Here is a 16163-nt window from a genome sequence, read left to right as displayed (position 1 = left end):
TATTATTAGTAGTAGGACTAATAATTATAATAGTAATGACTGTGGTAATTCTTAAGTACTCACTGTTTTCCAAGCATTACAGTGGAGCATTGAGAAGTCACATGGCCTTCTGGAAAGAGACTCAGGCCTGGGAGTGAGAGGATTTAGGTTCTAATCCTAGCTCCACCACTTGTCAGGTGTGTGATCTTAGTCAAGTCACTTAACTTCTCTGTGCCTCAGTTTCCTCAACTGCAAAATGGGGATTCATTCATTCACTCAGTTCAATCGTATTTATTGAGCACTTACTGTGTACAGAGCACTGTACTAAGCACTTGGAAAGTACAATTCAGCAATAGAGACAATCCCTGTGCACACCAGGCTTACAGTCTAGATCCGGGGGAGACAGACATCAAAACAATTAAACAGGCATCAATATGTACCTACCCTAGTGCTTAGTACAGAATTTGTCTTGACTTGTCTTAGGTGGTCGAGTTGTTTCCCACCCAGAGGGGGTCCAGGAGAGAGTTGGAAGAGAGAAATTCAAGGCAGCAATTCAATCAATCAATCAATCAATCATATTTATTGAGTGCTTACTATGTGCAGAGCACTTTACTAAGCACTTGGGAAGTACAAATTGGCAACATATAGAGACAGTCCCTACCCAACATTGGGCTCACAGTCTAAAAGGGGGAGACAGAAAGAAAAAAAAAAAACAAACATACTAACAAAGTAAAATAAATAGAATAGATATGTACAAGTAAAATAAATTAATAAATAAATAGAGTAATAAATATGTACAAACATATATACACATATACTGGTGCTGTGGGGAAGGGGGTAGACTTGCTTAAGGAATTTGGAGAGGAAGGGCAGAAGGGAGATGGGGCAATAACTAGAGGGGGCTGTGGGGTCAAGGGAGAGTTTTTTTTAAGATGGGGGACATATGGGCATGTTTGAAGGCAGTGGGGAAGAAGCCATGGAAGTTAAGGAGGAAAGGAGGGAAGGGGCAAGAGTTTTTATGAGGTGCAAAGGAATGGGGTCCGATGGGCATATTGAGGGGCGGCTCTTGAAAGGAGGCAGGAGATCTCCTCTGCAGATAATGCTGGGAAGGATGGGAAAGTTGAAAAAGGGCCAGAGAGGAGGGGGAATGGAGGAGGGGGAGGGGTGATTTGGGGGAGCTCAGACCCGATGGGGTTAATTTTCTTAATGAAGAAGTTGGCCAGATAATTGGGCGTGAGGGATGAGGGGTGGGGGGATTGGGGGCCTGAGGTGAGAGTTAAATGTCTGGAACAACTGAGGAGGGTGATGGGCATGGGTGTCAATTAGAGAAGGGAAATAGTTTTGCAGGGCAGAATTAAGCCAGAAAGGACAAACTTGATTAAGACTCTGAGTCCACTGTGGGTCAGGGACTGTGTCCAACCCAATTATTTTGTATCTACCCAGTGCTTAGTGCAGTGCCTGGCACATAATAAGCATTTAACAAATACCACATTTATAAGCTTTATATGGATTGACAGACAGAGAGGCAAAAAAGAAAACAGAGCCTGGAGCTGCACATAACTTAGTACAGTGATCAATAAAGCACTCAATAAATACGATTGATTGAATGAATGAACATCAGAAATGACAACAGCAGAAGCAGCCTTTTCAACCACCACACACACACACACACACACAAAAAAAAAACAACAAAAAAAAAACCAACAACAAAAAAACATATATTTCATCATCAGGGAATGAGGCAGGCAGTTTTTAGGGCTCTTTTGTCTAGAACCCTTCTCCATTCAGGGTGAGCAGTGCACTCCTGAAGAAGCAGCGTGGCTTCGTGGTTAGAGCACGGGCCTCGGCGTCAGAAGGACCTGGATTCTAATCCTGGCTCTGCCACTTGTCTGCGGTGTGACCTCGGCCAAGTCACTTCACTTCTCTGGAACTCAGTTACCTCATCTGTAAAATGGGGATTTGTTAAGACCGTGATCCCCACGTGGGACAGGTACTATGACCCACTTGATTATCTTGTATCTACCCCAGCACTTAGAACCGTATTTGACACACAGTAAGTGCTTAACAAATACCATCATCATCCTCATCGTGATCACTCCTAAATAGGGCTGTTCAGCCACCCAGGAGACTCTCGAGCAGTTCAGCTGCCTCTCTAGAACTGTCTCTGGCTCAGTGGAAAGAGCACGGGTTTAGGAGTCAGAGGTCATAGGTTCTAATCCCAGCTCCCCCACATGTCTGCTGTGTGACCTTGTTCAAGTCACTTAACTTCTCTGAGCCTCAGTTACCTCCTCTGTAAAATGGGGATTAAAACTGTGAGCCCCACGGGGGACAATGTGATCACCTTGTATCCTCCCAGCGCTTAGAACAGTGCTTTGCACATAGTAAGCACTTAACAAATGTCATTATTTTTTTTTCTAGAGGCAGCATGGTTTAGTTTATAGAGCACGGGCGTGGGAGTCAGAAGGACCTGCGTCCTAATCCCGATTCCACCAGGTGTCTGTTGTGTGACCTTGGGTACTTCACTTCTCTGGGCCTCAGTTACCTCAGCTGTTAAAAGGGGATTAAGAGTATGAGCCCCATGTGGGACAGGGACTGTGTCCAACCCAATTATTTTGTATTTACCCCAGTGCTTAGCACATGTCTGGTACATAGTAAGCATTTACCAAATACCATAATTATTATTGTAATAATTATTATTATTACAGTAATTGCTGGGATGGATACAAGTTCATTGGCTTGCATAAGGTGCCCGTCGCAGGTGGTGCGAGCAGTCTGAGTGCAGGGGAAAACGGGAAAGGGTGTCAATCATTCTTTCATTCATTCAATCGTATTTATTGAGCGCTTACTGTGTGCAGAGCACTGTACTAAGCACTTGGGAAGTACAAGTCAACAACATATAGAGACGGTCCCTACCCAACAACGGGTTCACAGTCTAGAAGGGGGAGACCTAGCATTTTAGCTCACCAGCAGACCGGTGGCCAGAGAAGGAGCTAGAGCCACAAGGAGTCTGGGGGACGGGATGTTTGCTCTGAATCAATTTTCCTCCTTTCCAAAGGACACCCAGTGTCTGAGGACATCCCCTCAGAGCCCTTCCTGCGCTGTGAGGCTGCCGAGCCGGACTCGTCAACCTGCCCCCTTTTTTATTCTACTGAACAACATCCTGGCCCCCAGTATCGGTGTGCCAGAACAGAGAGACCTGCCCCCAGGTTTGACAGGAAGACTTGTCAGGCAGCTGGTTTTCCAAGGGCTTTTCTCCTGGGAAGCTGAGACTGACCATGATGAGGGACTGGAGAGTTTGCGAATGCTCTTCGGGCGGCTCTGCTGCCGGTCAGAGATGCAAACCTGCAGCTCTGCATAGAGAGACCACACTGCCGCAGCCCCGTTCTCTCTACCGGTCTCTGGGATTAAACAAGGGCTGAGGGGACTCCCCCAGCTGATGGACCTCCTGATTTAATGGTAGTAGTGGTAGTAGCAGAGGTAGAAGTATTAGTTGTAGTAGTAGTACTTGGGTTCTAATTTCGGCTCCATCAATAATAATAATAATGGCATTTATTAAGTGCTTACTATGTGCCAAACACTGTTCTAAGCTCTGGGGAGGTTACAAGGTGATCAGGTTGTCCCACGGGGGGCTCACAGTCTTCATCCCCATTTTACAGATGAAGTAACTGAGGCACAGAGAAGTTAAGTGACTTGCCCAAAGTCACACAGCTGACAAGTGGCGGAGCCAGGATTTGAACCCATGACCTCTGACTCCAAAGCCCACGCTCTTTCCACCGAGCCACGCTGCTTCTCTACACTTGCCTGCTGTTTGACCCCGAGCAAGTAACTTTACTTCTCTGGGCCTCAGTTCCCTCATCTGTAAAATGGGATTCAGACTGTGAGCCCCATATGAGACATGGACTGGGTCCAACCTGATTAGCTTGTATCTACCCCGGCGGTTAGTACAGTGCCTGGCACATAGTAAGCACTTAACAAATAACATTAAAAAAATTGTCACAGTAGTAGTATATTAAGTATTTATATGTTTAAAGCCGTGTGCTATACTCTATCAAATGGCAAGACAGAATCACACTGAAATTCTGGAACATATTCAGTCTGCTAACATTGAGTTATACTCAGTTCTGTGTGAACTTGGGCAGTGACTTAACTTCTCTGTACCTAGTTTCCTCATTTGTAAAATGAAGATTCTAGTAACTCTTCTCCTTCCCTTTCAGACTGTGAACCCCATGTGCAAGAGAGATAGTCCAACTTGATTAGCTTGTATTTTCCCCATGGTTTAGTACAGAGCTTGGCACACAGTGTGTAACAGATACCACAATTTATTATCATCATTATTGTTATTATTCAACACAGCTGTGCTGGATGAGACACATAAGAGGAATGAGCAGTTTCAGGATATACATACCAATCCAGAAAGGAAAGCTGAAAAAACCAAAACTGGGAGGGCAGAAGAAATTTTTTAAGTGCATAGTAAAACTTGGTACCAAGTTTCCAACAATGCTACATCCCAGCTGAAATCTGGAAGTTGGGTTTTTGGGTTTTTTGTTGTTGTTTTTTCATGGTACTTGTTAAGTGCTTACTTTGTGCCAAGCATTGTACTAAGTCCTGGGGTAGATAAAAGACAATCCAGTTGGATGTGGGACTCACAGTCTAAGAAGGAATGTTTTAATTCCCATTCTACCGATTAGGTAACTGAGACCCAGAGAACTTCAGGGGCTTGCTCAAGATCATTTAGCAGACCAGAGGCAGAACCAGGATTAAAACCCAGGTCTTCTGACCCCCAGGCCCATATTTTTTCCACTAGACCAACGCTGTTTCCCCTTTGCCACAGATAGTCAAAAAAGGATTGACTCTTTTTGACCAAAAGCTTCATATGGAATGAGAGACAGAGAGGCAAAGGAGAAAATTGAGCCAGGCTGCAACATCAGAAATGACAACAGCAGAAGAAGCAGCCTTTTTGTGTGCACAGTATGACTACGACTGTTGGTCCCACTTTGGCATTTTCAGGCAACACATGCACACACACACACTCTCTCTGTCGCTCTCTGTCTCTGTCTCTCTCTTCACTATCAGAGAGTGAGGTAGGCAGTTTTTAAGGCTTTCTTGTCTTGTCTACCTGTATATATGTATATATGTTTGTATATATTTATTACTCTATTTTTTTATCTCGTACATATCTATTCTATTTATTTTATTTTGTTAGTATGTTCGGTTTTGTTCTCTGTCTCCCCCTTCTAGACTGTGAGCCCGCTGTTGGGTAGGGACTGTCTCTATGTGTTGCCGACTTGTACTTCCGAAGCGCTTAGTACAGTGCTCTGCACACAGTAAGCGCTCAATAAATACGATTGATAGAGCCCTTTCTCATTTAGGGTGAGCAGCACACTCCTAGAGAAACAGCTATAAAAGTAGTATGGCCTAGAGGACAGAGCACAGGCCTGAGAGTCAGAAGGACCTGGGTTCTAATCCCAGCTCCACCACTTGTCTGCTGTGTGACCTTGGATAAACCACTTCACTTCTCTGGGCCTCTTCTGTAACATAGGGATTAGGACTGAGATCCCCAAGTGGGACAGGGACTCTGCTCAACTTGATTAGCTTGTTTCTACCCCAGCACTTAGAACAGTGGTTGGCACATAGTAAGCATTTAACAAATACCACCATCATCATAAATCATCATTACTCCTAAATAGGGCTGTTTGGCTGTCCAGAGAGTTCTCAGGTCATGCTGCTGCCTCTCAAGAACCTAATCACAGTGTGGATTAGTGGATAGAGCATGGGCCTGTAAATCAGAAGGATCCCGACTCCGCCATGTGTCTGCTGTGTGACCTTGGACAGGTCACTTCACTTCTCTGGGTCTAGGTTACCTCATCTGTAAAATGGGGATTAAGAATGTGAACCCCATATGGTACAGGGACTGTGTCCAACCTGATTAGTTTGTATCTACACCAGTGCTTGGTACATAGTAAGCACTTAACAAGTACCATAAGTATTTATCATTATTCAGCCTCCAAGCAACCACTATCCTATTTGCCTATGTAGGACTTGTCTGAGTGCAGGACAGAGGCATCCCATCCTCAGGAGAACTGGCCCCAAAGTTGCTTTGAATTAGTGGTGATGGTGTGCACGCCCTTTAGTCTAGTTTCCGAGAAGCCCACAGCTGCCACGCAAGCCGGTTGGTTAGGGTTCAGTGCATCATCATCATCATCATCAATCGTATTTATTGAGCACTTACTGTGTGCAGAGCACTGTACTAAGCGCTTGGGAAGTACAAGTTGGCAACATATAGAGACAGTCCCTACCCAACAGTGGGCTCACAGTCTAAAAGGGGGAGACAGAGAACAAAACCAAACGTACTAACAAAATAAAATAAATAGAATAGATATGTACAAGTAAAATAGAGCAATAAATATGTACAAACATATATACATATATACAGGTGCTGTGGGGAAGGGAAGGAGGTAAGATGGGGGGGGATGGAGAGGAGGACGAGGGGGAGAGGAAGGAAGGGACTCAGTCTGGGAAGGCCTCCTGGAGGAGGTGAGCTCTCAGTAGGGCCTTGAAGGGAGGAAGAGAGCTAGCTTGGCGGGTGGGCAGAGGGAGGGCATTCCAGGCCCGGGGGATGACGTGGGCTGGGGGTCGATGGCGGGACAGGCGAGAACGAGGTACGGTGAGGAGATTAGCGGCAGAGGAGCGGAGGGTGTGGGCTGGGCTGGAGAAGGAGAGAAGGGAGGTGAGGTAGAAGGGGGTGAGGTGATGGACAGCCTTGAAGCCCATGGTGAGGAGTTTCTGCCTGATGTGCAGATTGATTGGTAGCCACTGGAGATTTTTGAGGAGGGGAGTGATATGCCCAGAGCGTTTCTGGACAAAGACAATCCGGGCAGCAGCATGAAGTCTGGATTGAAGTGGGGAGAGACACGAGGATGGGAGATCAGAGAGAAGGCTGATGCAGTAAGAGAGGGCTGATGCAGGCACTTGCCCTGGAACAACGAATGTCCCTGTGCCCGCTCAGCTTCAGACTCTGCAGTGCCCTTATCTGACCTGTATTTCGTTGTTGAGGGAGGTGCTCGCAACAGGGCTTGGCACATAGTAAGTGCTTAACAAATACCATTATTATTATCTGCTGAAGCTGCCACTGGGGTCTTCACTGGGAATCCTCTCTGATCTGTGGCCATGGAAGAGAGTAGCTTCCTTATGCCTTCTTAGCAGCAGACCCTGCTGGACCCATAATAATAATAATAATGATAATAATAACAATAAAGATAATAATAATGAAGATAATAATAATAATAATTCCAGTATTTGTTAAACGCTTACTTTGTGCCAGGTATTGTACTAAGTGCTGGGTTAGATACAGAACAATCAGGTTGGATGCAGTCTCTGTTCCACACGGGGCTCCCAGTATTGATTCCCATTTTACAGATGAGGGTACTGAGACCCAGAGAAGTAAAATGACTTGTCCAAGGTCACAGAGCAGAAAAAAGTTGGAGCTGGGAATCAAACCCAGGTCCTCTGACGCCCAGGCCTGTGTTCCTTCCATTAGGCCACACTGCTGGCCTGCTTCCCTAATTGGCCCTTATGAAGACAGGACGACTAATAGATGGGAACTGTGGGAGTGCCACTTGCAGATGTTGAGGGGAAAGGAGTGATGTATCAGGGTTCTGCATGCACTAAAGCATGTAGAGAACAACTCATTCACAAGCAGCATGGCTTAGTGGAAAAAGCCCAGGATTGGGAGTCAGAAGTCATGGGTTCTAATCCCGGCTCCGCCACTTGTCAGCTGTGTGACTTTGGACAAATCACTTAACTTCTCTGTGCCTCAGTTACCTCATCTGTAAAATGGAGATTAAGACTGTGAGCCCCACGTGGGACAACCTGATTACCTTGTATCTACCCCAGCTCTTAGAACAGTGCTTGGCACACAGTAAGCGCTTAACAAAGACCATCATTGTTATTATTACCATTCAGTTCCATGAGCCACTCAGGGCCATCTTTGGCCAGGAGGCCTCTCACCCCTCCTGAGCCAGAGAATCAAATACAGAAGGAACACCAAGAAATAGCGAAGCACTTTAAGAGGGAGGAAGGATTTACGTAACCCAGCTGTTCTTCTTGGGCCAAGGTCTGGGCCTGGCTCCAAAAGGAGGCCCTCGGGGCTCCTTGGAATCTGAGCTCAAGCCTCAGAACCCACCACCAACCCCTTAGTGAGAACCAGCCCGCAGCCTAGTATTGACATTGTGAGTGACAATTCATTCCATGCCCTTAACCACTTTGGGAAGCTGCATGGTCTAGTGGGTAGAACATGGGCTTGGCAGTCAGGAAGTCATGGGTTCTAATCCCAACTCCGCCAATTCTCTGCTGTGTAACTTTAGGCAAGTCACTTCACTTCCCTGGGCCTCAAGTTCCCTCATCTGTAAATCGGGGAATAAAACTGTGAGCCCAATGCGAGACAGGTACTGTGTCCAACCCAATTGCATGGCTCAATGGAAAGAGCCCGGGCTTTGGAGTCAGAGGTCGTGGGTTCAAATCCCGGGTCCGCCAATTGTCAGCTGTGTGACTTTGGACAAGTCACTTAACTTCTCTGTGCCTCAGTTACCTCATCTGTAAAATGGGAATGAAGACAGTGAGCCCCCCATGGGACAACCTGATCACCTTGTAACCTCCCCAGAGCTTGGAACAGTGCTTTGCACATAGTAAGTGCTTAATAAATACCATTATATATAATATATATATATTTAATATATATATATATATAATTGGCTTGTATCCACGCCAGCACTTAGTACAGTGTCCAGCACACAGTAAGCGCTTAGCAAATATAATAATAATAATAATATATGTTGCCGATTTGTACTTCCCAAGTGTTTAGTAAAGTGCTCTGCACACAGTAAGCACACAATAAATACGAATGAATGAATGAATGAATAATAATCTTTAGCCTGGAAGCGTCCCACCCCTCCTGAGCCAGAGAAAGAAGCACAGAAAGGACACCAAGCACAGCCTGATCCAGAGAAATAGCTCCCCTCTCTTGCTGTGTTCCCACTCTCTGGATTTAAGTCTAGAATAGGGGCAGGATTAGGGTTAAGTGTTTTTTTTTATTGGTATTTGTTAAGTACTTGCTCTGTGCCAGACATTATATAAAGCACTTGGACACAATCCATGATCCACGTGGGCCTCACAATCTTAATCTCCATTTTTACAGATGAGGTAAGTGAGGCACAGAGAAGTTATTAATGGTGATGATAAAAATAATAATAATAATAATAATAATGGTATTTGTTAAGCGCTTACTATGTGCCAAGCATTGTTCTAAGTGCTGGGGTAGATACAAGTAGTCAGGTATCCCATGTGGGACTCACAGTCTTAATCCCCATTTTACAGGTGAGCTAACTGGGGCCCAGAGAATTTAAGTGGCTTTGTCTAAGGTCACCCAGCAGACAAGTGGTAGAGCCGGGATTAGAACCCATGTCCTCTGACTCCCAAGACCTGCTCTTTCCACTAAGCCACGCTGCTTCTCAGTCACACAGCAGACAGGTGGTGGAGCCGTAATAAGAACCCAGATCCACTGACTCTAAAACTCATGCTTTTTCCACGAGGCCGCACTGCCTAATTAACAGTAAAATCCTTAGTGACAGGGACCTCTATGCCTACTCTTTTGTACTGATTTCTCCCAAGCACTTAGTAACAGTGCTCTGCAAACAGGAAGTACTCAATAAATGCCATTAATTGACATATTATAAATTATTTATATTAAGGTCTGTCACCCCATCTAGACTGTAAGCTCACTGTGGGCAAGGAACGTGCCTGCCAACTCTGTTGCATTATACTCTCCCATGTGTCCTACAAACGGGAAGTGCTCAATAAATGCTATTGATGATGATAATCAATTGGAAATCTGAGTGTGGGGTGTGGGGACAGAGTTAGGGTTAGGTAAGGAGCCGAGGTTTTGGGGTGTGGGTGGGGGGCCGGGATCTCTCTCCGAAGGTTGGTCAGGCATGCAGATAGGCTGAGAAGGTTCAGGATTGGGGAAGGGGTCAAAGAAAAAATGATTAGTGATCAGTAGTGATAGGCACTGGTAGAGGTGGCTTAGGGCTGGGGATTAGATTTGCCTAGTCAGTCAATCAATTGTAGTATTAAATGAACGCTTATTGTATGGAAAGAAATTCAGTAAGTCCTTGTCTGTTGTTGTCTTATGCTGTCGAGTCATGTCCGCCCCATAGTGATACCATGGACGCATCTCTCCCAGAATGCCCCACCTTCATCTGCAATTGCTCGGGTAGTGTATACATAGAGTTTTCTTGGTAAAAATGCAGAAGCAATTTATCATTGCCTCCTTCCGAGCAGTAAACCTGAATCTCCGCCCTTGACTCTCTCCCATGCCGCTGCTGCTCAACATGGGTGAGTTTTGACTTACAGCAGATTGTCTTCCACTCGCTAACCACTGGCCAAGCTAGGAATGGAATGGTTATGCCTCTGCTTGACTCTCCCTCCCATAGTCAAGACTGGTAGAGTACTGGAAACTCTCCAGGTGTAACTGGAGAGAAAAGTAAGTACTTGGGAGAGTACAATACAACAGATTTGGTATAGGCGATCTCTACCTATAGGGTGGGTTTGTCTGACTCAGGGGGCTGGGAAATAATCAGGGAAGACTTGTTGGAGGAGGTGGGATTTTAGGGGGGGCAAAGAATGTGGGGAGCCCTGTAGCATTGAAGTCAAGGGTAAGGAATTTTTGTTTGATGCAGAGGGACATGGGAAGCCAATGGAGGGTTCCGAGGTGTCGAGACAAGTTGCCCTGTGATGCTCCTAAAAGATGCTCCAGTTCACCATTTTTGGCTGAGTTTTTCCCAGTTTTGCTTTGTTTTCCAGGCAAAAGTTGCTATTCTCTTGGCTAAAGCAAACCAGGTTGAAGTTCACCTCCTGGTATATTCCTTTCCATTCTACTGCATTCTGCAGAAACCTGAGGTAGGATAAATACGAGATTGGAAATGAAGACAATCAGTAGACCAGAGAAGTTCAGATGTGTACAAGGCAAATACAGTGAGTGAGGCTTACATTCCCTGAAAAACTCTGTATTAATCAATTAATAGAAAAGCAGTGTGGTCTAGTGGATAGAGCATGGGCCTGGGCATCAGAAGGACTTGGGTTCTAATCCCAGCTCCACCACTTGTTTGCTGTGTGGCCTTGGGCAAGACATTTCACTTTTCTATGCCTCACTTACCTCATCTATAAAATGGGCATTGAGACTGGAGCCCTGTGTGGGACAGGGACTGTGTTCAACCTGATTATCTTGTACTACTCCAGCTCTTAGTACAGTGCTTGGCACTTAATAAACGCTTAGCAAATACCACAGTTATTATTCTTATTAAGTCCCTGGGTGATAGGAGCTCCCATTGCCAAGTAGAGAAGCAGCGTGGCTTAGTGGAAAGGGCATGGGCTTTGGAGTCAGAGACCATGGGTTCAAATCCCGGCTCCACCAATTGTCAGCTGTGTGACTTGGGGCAAGTCACTTCACTTCTCTGGGCCTCAGTTACCTCATCTGTAAAATGGGGGTTAAGATTGTGAGCCCCACGTGGGACAACCTGATCACCTTGTATCGCCCCCAGCGCTTAGAACAGTGCTTTGCACATAGTAAGCACTTAATAAATACCATAAAAAGAAAAAGAAAAAGAAAGAAAGTAGGTCACATGGGTGAGGCCAGCACTGACAGGCCCTTGGAGCCACTGAACGTCACAACCGCTGGAGGCCATGCCCCAATTTGTGTTGGCGTGTGCTTGGACCAGTCCCAGGGTTTGGGCTGCAGAGTGAAGCTGGGGGAGATAGGCAGTGATGGAAGAGGAAATCCAATACCACTCAAAAGCTAGCAGCATGAAGAGGTGGGCACTAGGGTTGCCTGAAGTGGAAAGCAGAGGGCAGAGGAGAGTGGAAAGTGGAGTGGGAGGAGGCATCACATGGGAAGGAGAAAGGTTAAAGCTGGGAAGGGTCTGTATGGTGTGTCCTAATAATAATAATAATAATAATGGCATTTATTAAGCAATTACTATGTGCAAAGCACTGTTCTAAGCGCTGACTCCTAGGCGGAGTCCTGAAACTACTGCTCTCGCCTTGTCTCTCCTACCTCACCTTGCTACTTGCCAATTAAAACCCAGAGGGCACACTTTGCTCCTCTAATGCAACCTTCGCACTGTACCTCGATCTCCTCTATCTCACCACCAACCTCTTCCCAACATCCTGCCTCTGGCCGGGAAGGCCCTCCCTCTTCATATCATATCAGACAGACAATTACTCCACCCACATTCAAAGCCTATTGAAAGCTGATTTCCTCCAAGAGGACTTCCCTAAGACCTCCTTTCAATCAATCAATCAATCAATCAATCAATCGTATTTATTGAGCACTTACTGTGTGCAGAGCACTGTACTAAGCGCTTGGGAAGTACAAGTTTTCAACATATAGAGACAGTCCCTACCCAACAGTGGGCTCACAGTCTAAAAGGGGGAGACAGAGAACAAAACCAAACATACTAACAAAATAAAACAAAATAGAATAGATATGTACAAGTAAAATAAATAAATAGAGTAATAAATATGTACAAACGTATATACATATATACAGGTGCTGTGGGGAAGGGAAGGAGGTAAGATGGGGGGATGGAGAGGGGGACGAGGGGGAGAGGAAGGAAGGGGCTCAGTCTGGGAAGGCCTCCTGGAGGAGGTGAACTCTCAGTAGGGCCTTGAAGGGAGGAAGAGAGCTAGGTTGGCAGATGGGCAGAGGGAGGGCATTCCAGGCCCGGGGGATGACGTGGGCCGGGGGTCGATGGCGGGACAGGCGAGAACGAGGCACGGTGAGGAGATTAGCGGCAGAGGAGTGGAGGGTGCGGGGTGGGCTGCAGAAGGAGAGAAGGGAGGTGAGGTAGGAGGGGGCGAGGTGATGGACAGCCTCGAAGCCCAGGGTGAGGAGTTTTTGCCTGATGCGCAGATTGATTGGTAGCCACTGGAGATTTTTGAGGAGGGAAGTAACATGCCCAGAGCATTTCTGGACAAAGACAATCCGGGAAGTGGCATGAAGTATGGATTGAAGTGGGGAGAGACACGAGGATGGGAGATCAGAGAGAAGGCTGATGCAGTAGTCCAGACGGGACAGGATGAGAGCTTGAATGAGCAGGGTAGCGGTATGGATGGAGAGGAAAGGGCGGATCTTGGCAATGTTGCGGAGCTGAGACCGGCAGGTTTTGGTGATGGCTTGGATGTGAGGGGTGAATGAGAGAGCGTAGTGGAGGATGACACCAAGTTTGCGGGCTTGTGAGACGGGAAGGATTGCAGTGCCGTCAACAGAGATCGGAAAGTCAGGGAGAGGGCAGGGTTTGGGAGGGAAGACAAAGAGTTCAGTCTTGGACATGTTGAGTTTTAGGTGGCGGGCAGACATCCAGATGGAGATGTCCTGAAGGCAGGAGGAGATGCGAGCCTGAAGGGAGGGGGAGAGAGCAGGGGCAGAGATGTAGATCTGGGTGTCATCAGCGTAGAGATGATAGTTGAAGCTGTGGGAGCGAATGAGGTCACCAAGGGAGTGCATGTAGACCGAGAACAGAAGGGGACCAAGCACTGAACCTTGGGGAAACCCCACAGTAAGGGGATGGGAGGGGGAGGAGGAGCCTGCAAAAGAGACTGAAAATGAACGACTGGAGAGATAAGAGGAGAACCAGGAGAGGACGGAGTCTGTGAAGCCAAGGTCAGATAGCGTGTTGAGGAGAAGGGGGTGGTCCACAGTGTCAAAGGCAGCTGAGAGGTCGAGGAGAATTAGGATGGAATATTAGCCGTTGGATTTGGCAAGCAGGAGGTCATTGGTGACCTTTGAGAGGGCAGTTTCTGTGGAATGTAGGGGACGGAAGCCAGACGAGAGGGGGTCGAGGAGAGAGTTGGTGTTGAGGAATTCTAGGCAGCGCGTGTAGACAACTCGTTCAAGGAGTTTGGAAAGGAATGGTAGGAGGGATATGGGGCAATAACTAGAAGGTGAGGTGGGGTCAAGAGAGGGTTTTTTTAGGATGGGAGAGACATGGGCATGTTTGAAGGCAGAGGGGAAGGAACCAGTGGAGAGTGAGCGGTTGAAGATGGAAGTTAAGGAGGGGAGAAGGGATGGAGCGAGAGATTTCATGAGATGAGAGGGAATGGGGTCAGAAGCACAGGTGGCCGGAGTAGCACTTGAGAGGAGGGAGGAGAGCTCCTCTGAGGATACTGCTGGGAAGGATGGGAGAGTAGCAGAGAGTGTTGAGAGCCGGGGGGTTGGAGAAGGTGGGGAAGTGACTTTGGGGAGTTCGGACCTGATGGATTTAATTTTGTTAATGAAGTAGGAGGCCAGATCGTTGGGGGTGAGGGAAGGAGGAGGGGGAGGAACCAGGGGCCTGAGAAGGGAGTTGAGTGTACGGAAGAGCTGGCGGGGGTGATGGGCATGGGTGTCAATAAGGGAGGAGAAATAGTTCTGTCTGGCAGAGGAGAGGGCTGAGTTAAGGCAGGAAAGGGAAAACTTGAAGTGAACGAGGTTGGCATGGTGTTTAGACTTTCGCCAGCAGCGTTCGGCAGCTCAAGCATAAGAGCGAAGGAGGCGGACAGTGGCAGTGATCCAGGGCTGTGGGTTAGTGGTGCGAGAGCGGCGAAGGGAAAGGGGAGCGAGTGAGTCTAGCTGAGTAGAAAGGGTAGAGTTGAGAGCAGTAATCTGATCATCAAGACTGGGTAGAGAGGAGAGGGCAGCGAGGTGGGGTGTGAGGTGCTCAGAAAGATGGATGGGGTCAAGACAGAGGAGATCTCTGTGAGGGAGTAATATGGATTTACAAGGGAAAGGAGTGTGAGTGAGGAGGCAGGTGAGAAGATTATGATCAGAGAGAGGGATTTCAGAGTTGGTGAGGGTGGACACAGTGCAGCAGTAGGAGATGATGAAGTCGAGGGTATGACCAAGTTGGTGAGTGGGTGAGGTGGGGTGGAGCAAGAGGTTGGCAGCATCGAGGAGAGATAGAAGGCTGGCGGCAGAGGAGTCATCAGGGATATCCATGTGTATGTTGAAGTCTCCGACGATCAGAGTGGGCATGGAGAAGGAGAGAAGGAAGGTGAGGAAGGGGTCAAAGTCGTTAAAGAATTTGGAGGTGGGGCCGGGAGGGCGGTAGATGACGGCTACAAGAATCTGGAGGGGGTGGTAGAGGCGAATAATGTGGGCTTCAAAGGAAGGGAAGGAAAGGGAAGGGGGAGGAGGGATAGTGTGAAAGCGACACTGGGGGGCGAGAAGGAAACCGACACCTCCTCCTTTTCCGGTGAGTCTTGGGGAGTGGGAGAAGAAGAGGCCTCCACTGGAGAGAGCAGCAGAAGAGACTGTGTCGTCTGGAGACAGCCTTGTTTCAATTAGGGCGAGGAGGAGTAGAGAGCTGGAAAGGAATAGGTCCAGGATGAAAGGGATCTTACTTAAAATGGAGTGGGAGTTCCAGAGGCCACACTTGGCAACAGCTGTCGAGGGAGGAGAGGGAGGGGGAAGAGTGCAAGGGGTGGGGAGGGTTTGGATTGGGATGAGTCTTTATTCCTCTTTATTCCTCTTTATTCATCCCCTCTCCCAGCCACACAACACTTATGTACATATCTGTAATTTTATTGATTTACATTATTGTCTGTTTCCTCCTCTAGGCTGTAAACTCACTGTGGGCAGGGAATGTGTGTGCTATATTGTTATGGTGTACTCCCCCATGCACTTAGTACAGTGCTCTGCACACAGTAAGCATTCTGTAAATACAGTCGACTGACTGACTGAAAGCAGGACAGGAGCCAGCAGTGAACCAGTCCCCGCCAGCTGTGAACTAGGAGTCAATCAATCAATCAATGGTATTTACTGAGCATTTACTATGTGCAAAGTGCTGTATTAAGCACTTGGGAACTTATAATACCATAGAGATGGCAGGCACGATTCCAGCTCATAAGGAGCTTGCAATCTAGAGGGGAAGACTCTATCAACCTCCTTGCTGACTTCCCTGCCTCCTGTCTCTCCCCACTCCTGTCCACACTTCACTCTGCTGCCTGGATCATTCCTCTACAAAAACATTCAGGACATGTTTCCCTACTCTTCAAGAACCTCTATTGGTTGCCCATCCACCTCCACATCAAACAAAAACGCCTCACCATTTCCTTTAAAACATTCCACTACCTTGCCCCTTCCTACCTCACCT

The 16163-nt window shown here is 47.2% G+C and overlaps 1 protein-coding gene and 1 non-coding gene across 2 annotated transcripts in view; one reads left to right on the top strand and one right to left on the bottom strand.

Annotated features, from left to right (window-relative positions):
• Positions 1-16163, top strand: part of SLC9A9 (solute carrier family 9 member A9) — a 462001-nt gene that overhangs the window by 210470 nt on the left and 235368 nt on the right. The window lies entirely within an intron of this gene.
• On the bottom strand, positions 10379-10513 carry LOC119934329. Its single transcript, XR_005452912.1, has one exon. It is a non-coding gene; the product is annotated as a small nucleolar RNA SNORA7 (small nucleolar RNA).

Source organism: Tachyglossus aculeatus, chromosome 1, assembly GCF_015852505.1.
Source record: "Tachyglossus aculeatus isolate mTacAcu1 chromosome 1, mTacAcu1.pri, whole genome shotgun sequence".
In the NCBI taxonomy this organism is placed as follows: Eukaryota; Metazoa; Chordata; class Mammalia; order Monotremata; family Tachyglossidae; genus Tachyglossus; species Tachyglossus aculeatus.
Note: the sequence above shows the minus strand (reverse complement) of the source record. Positions and strands in the feature narration are given on the sequence as shown.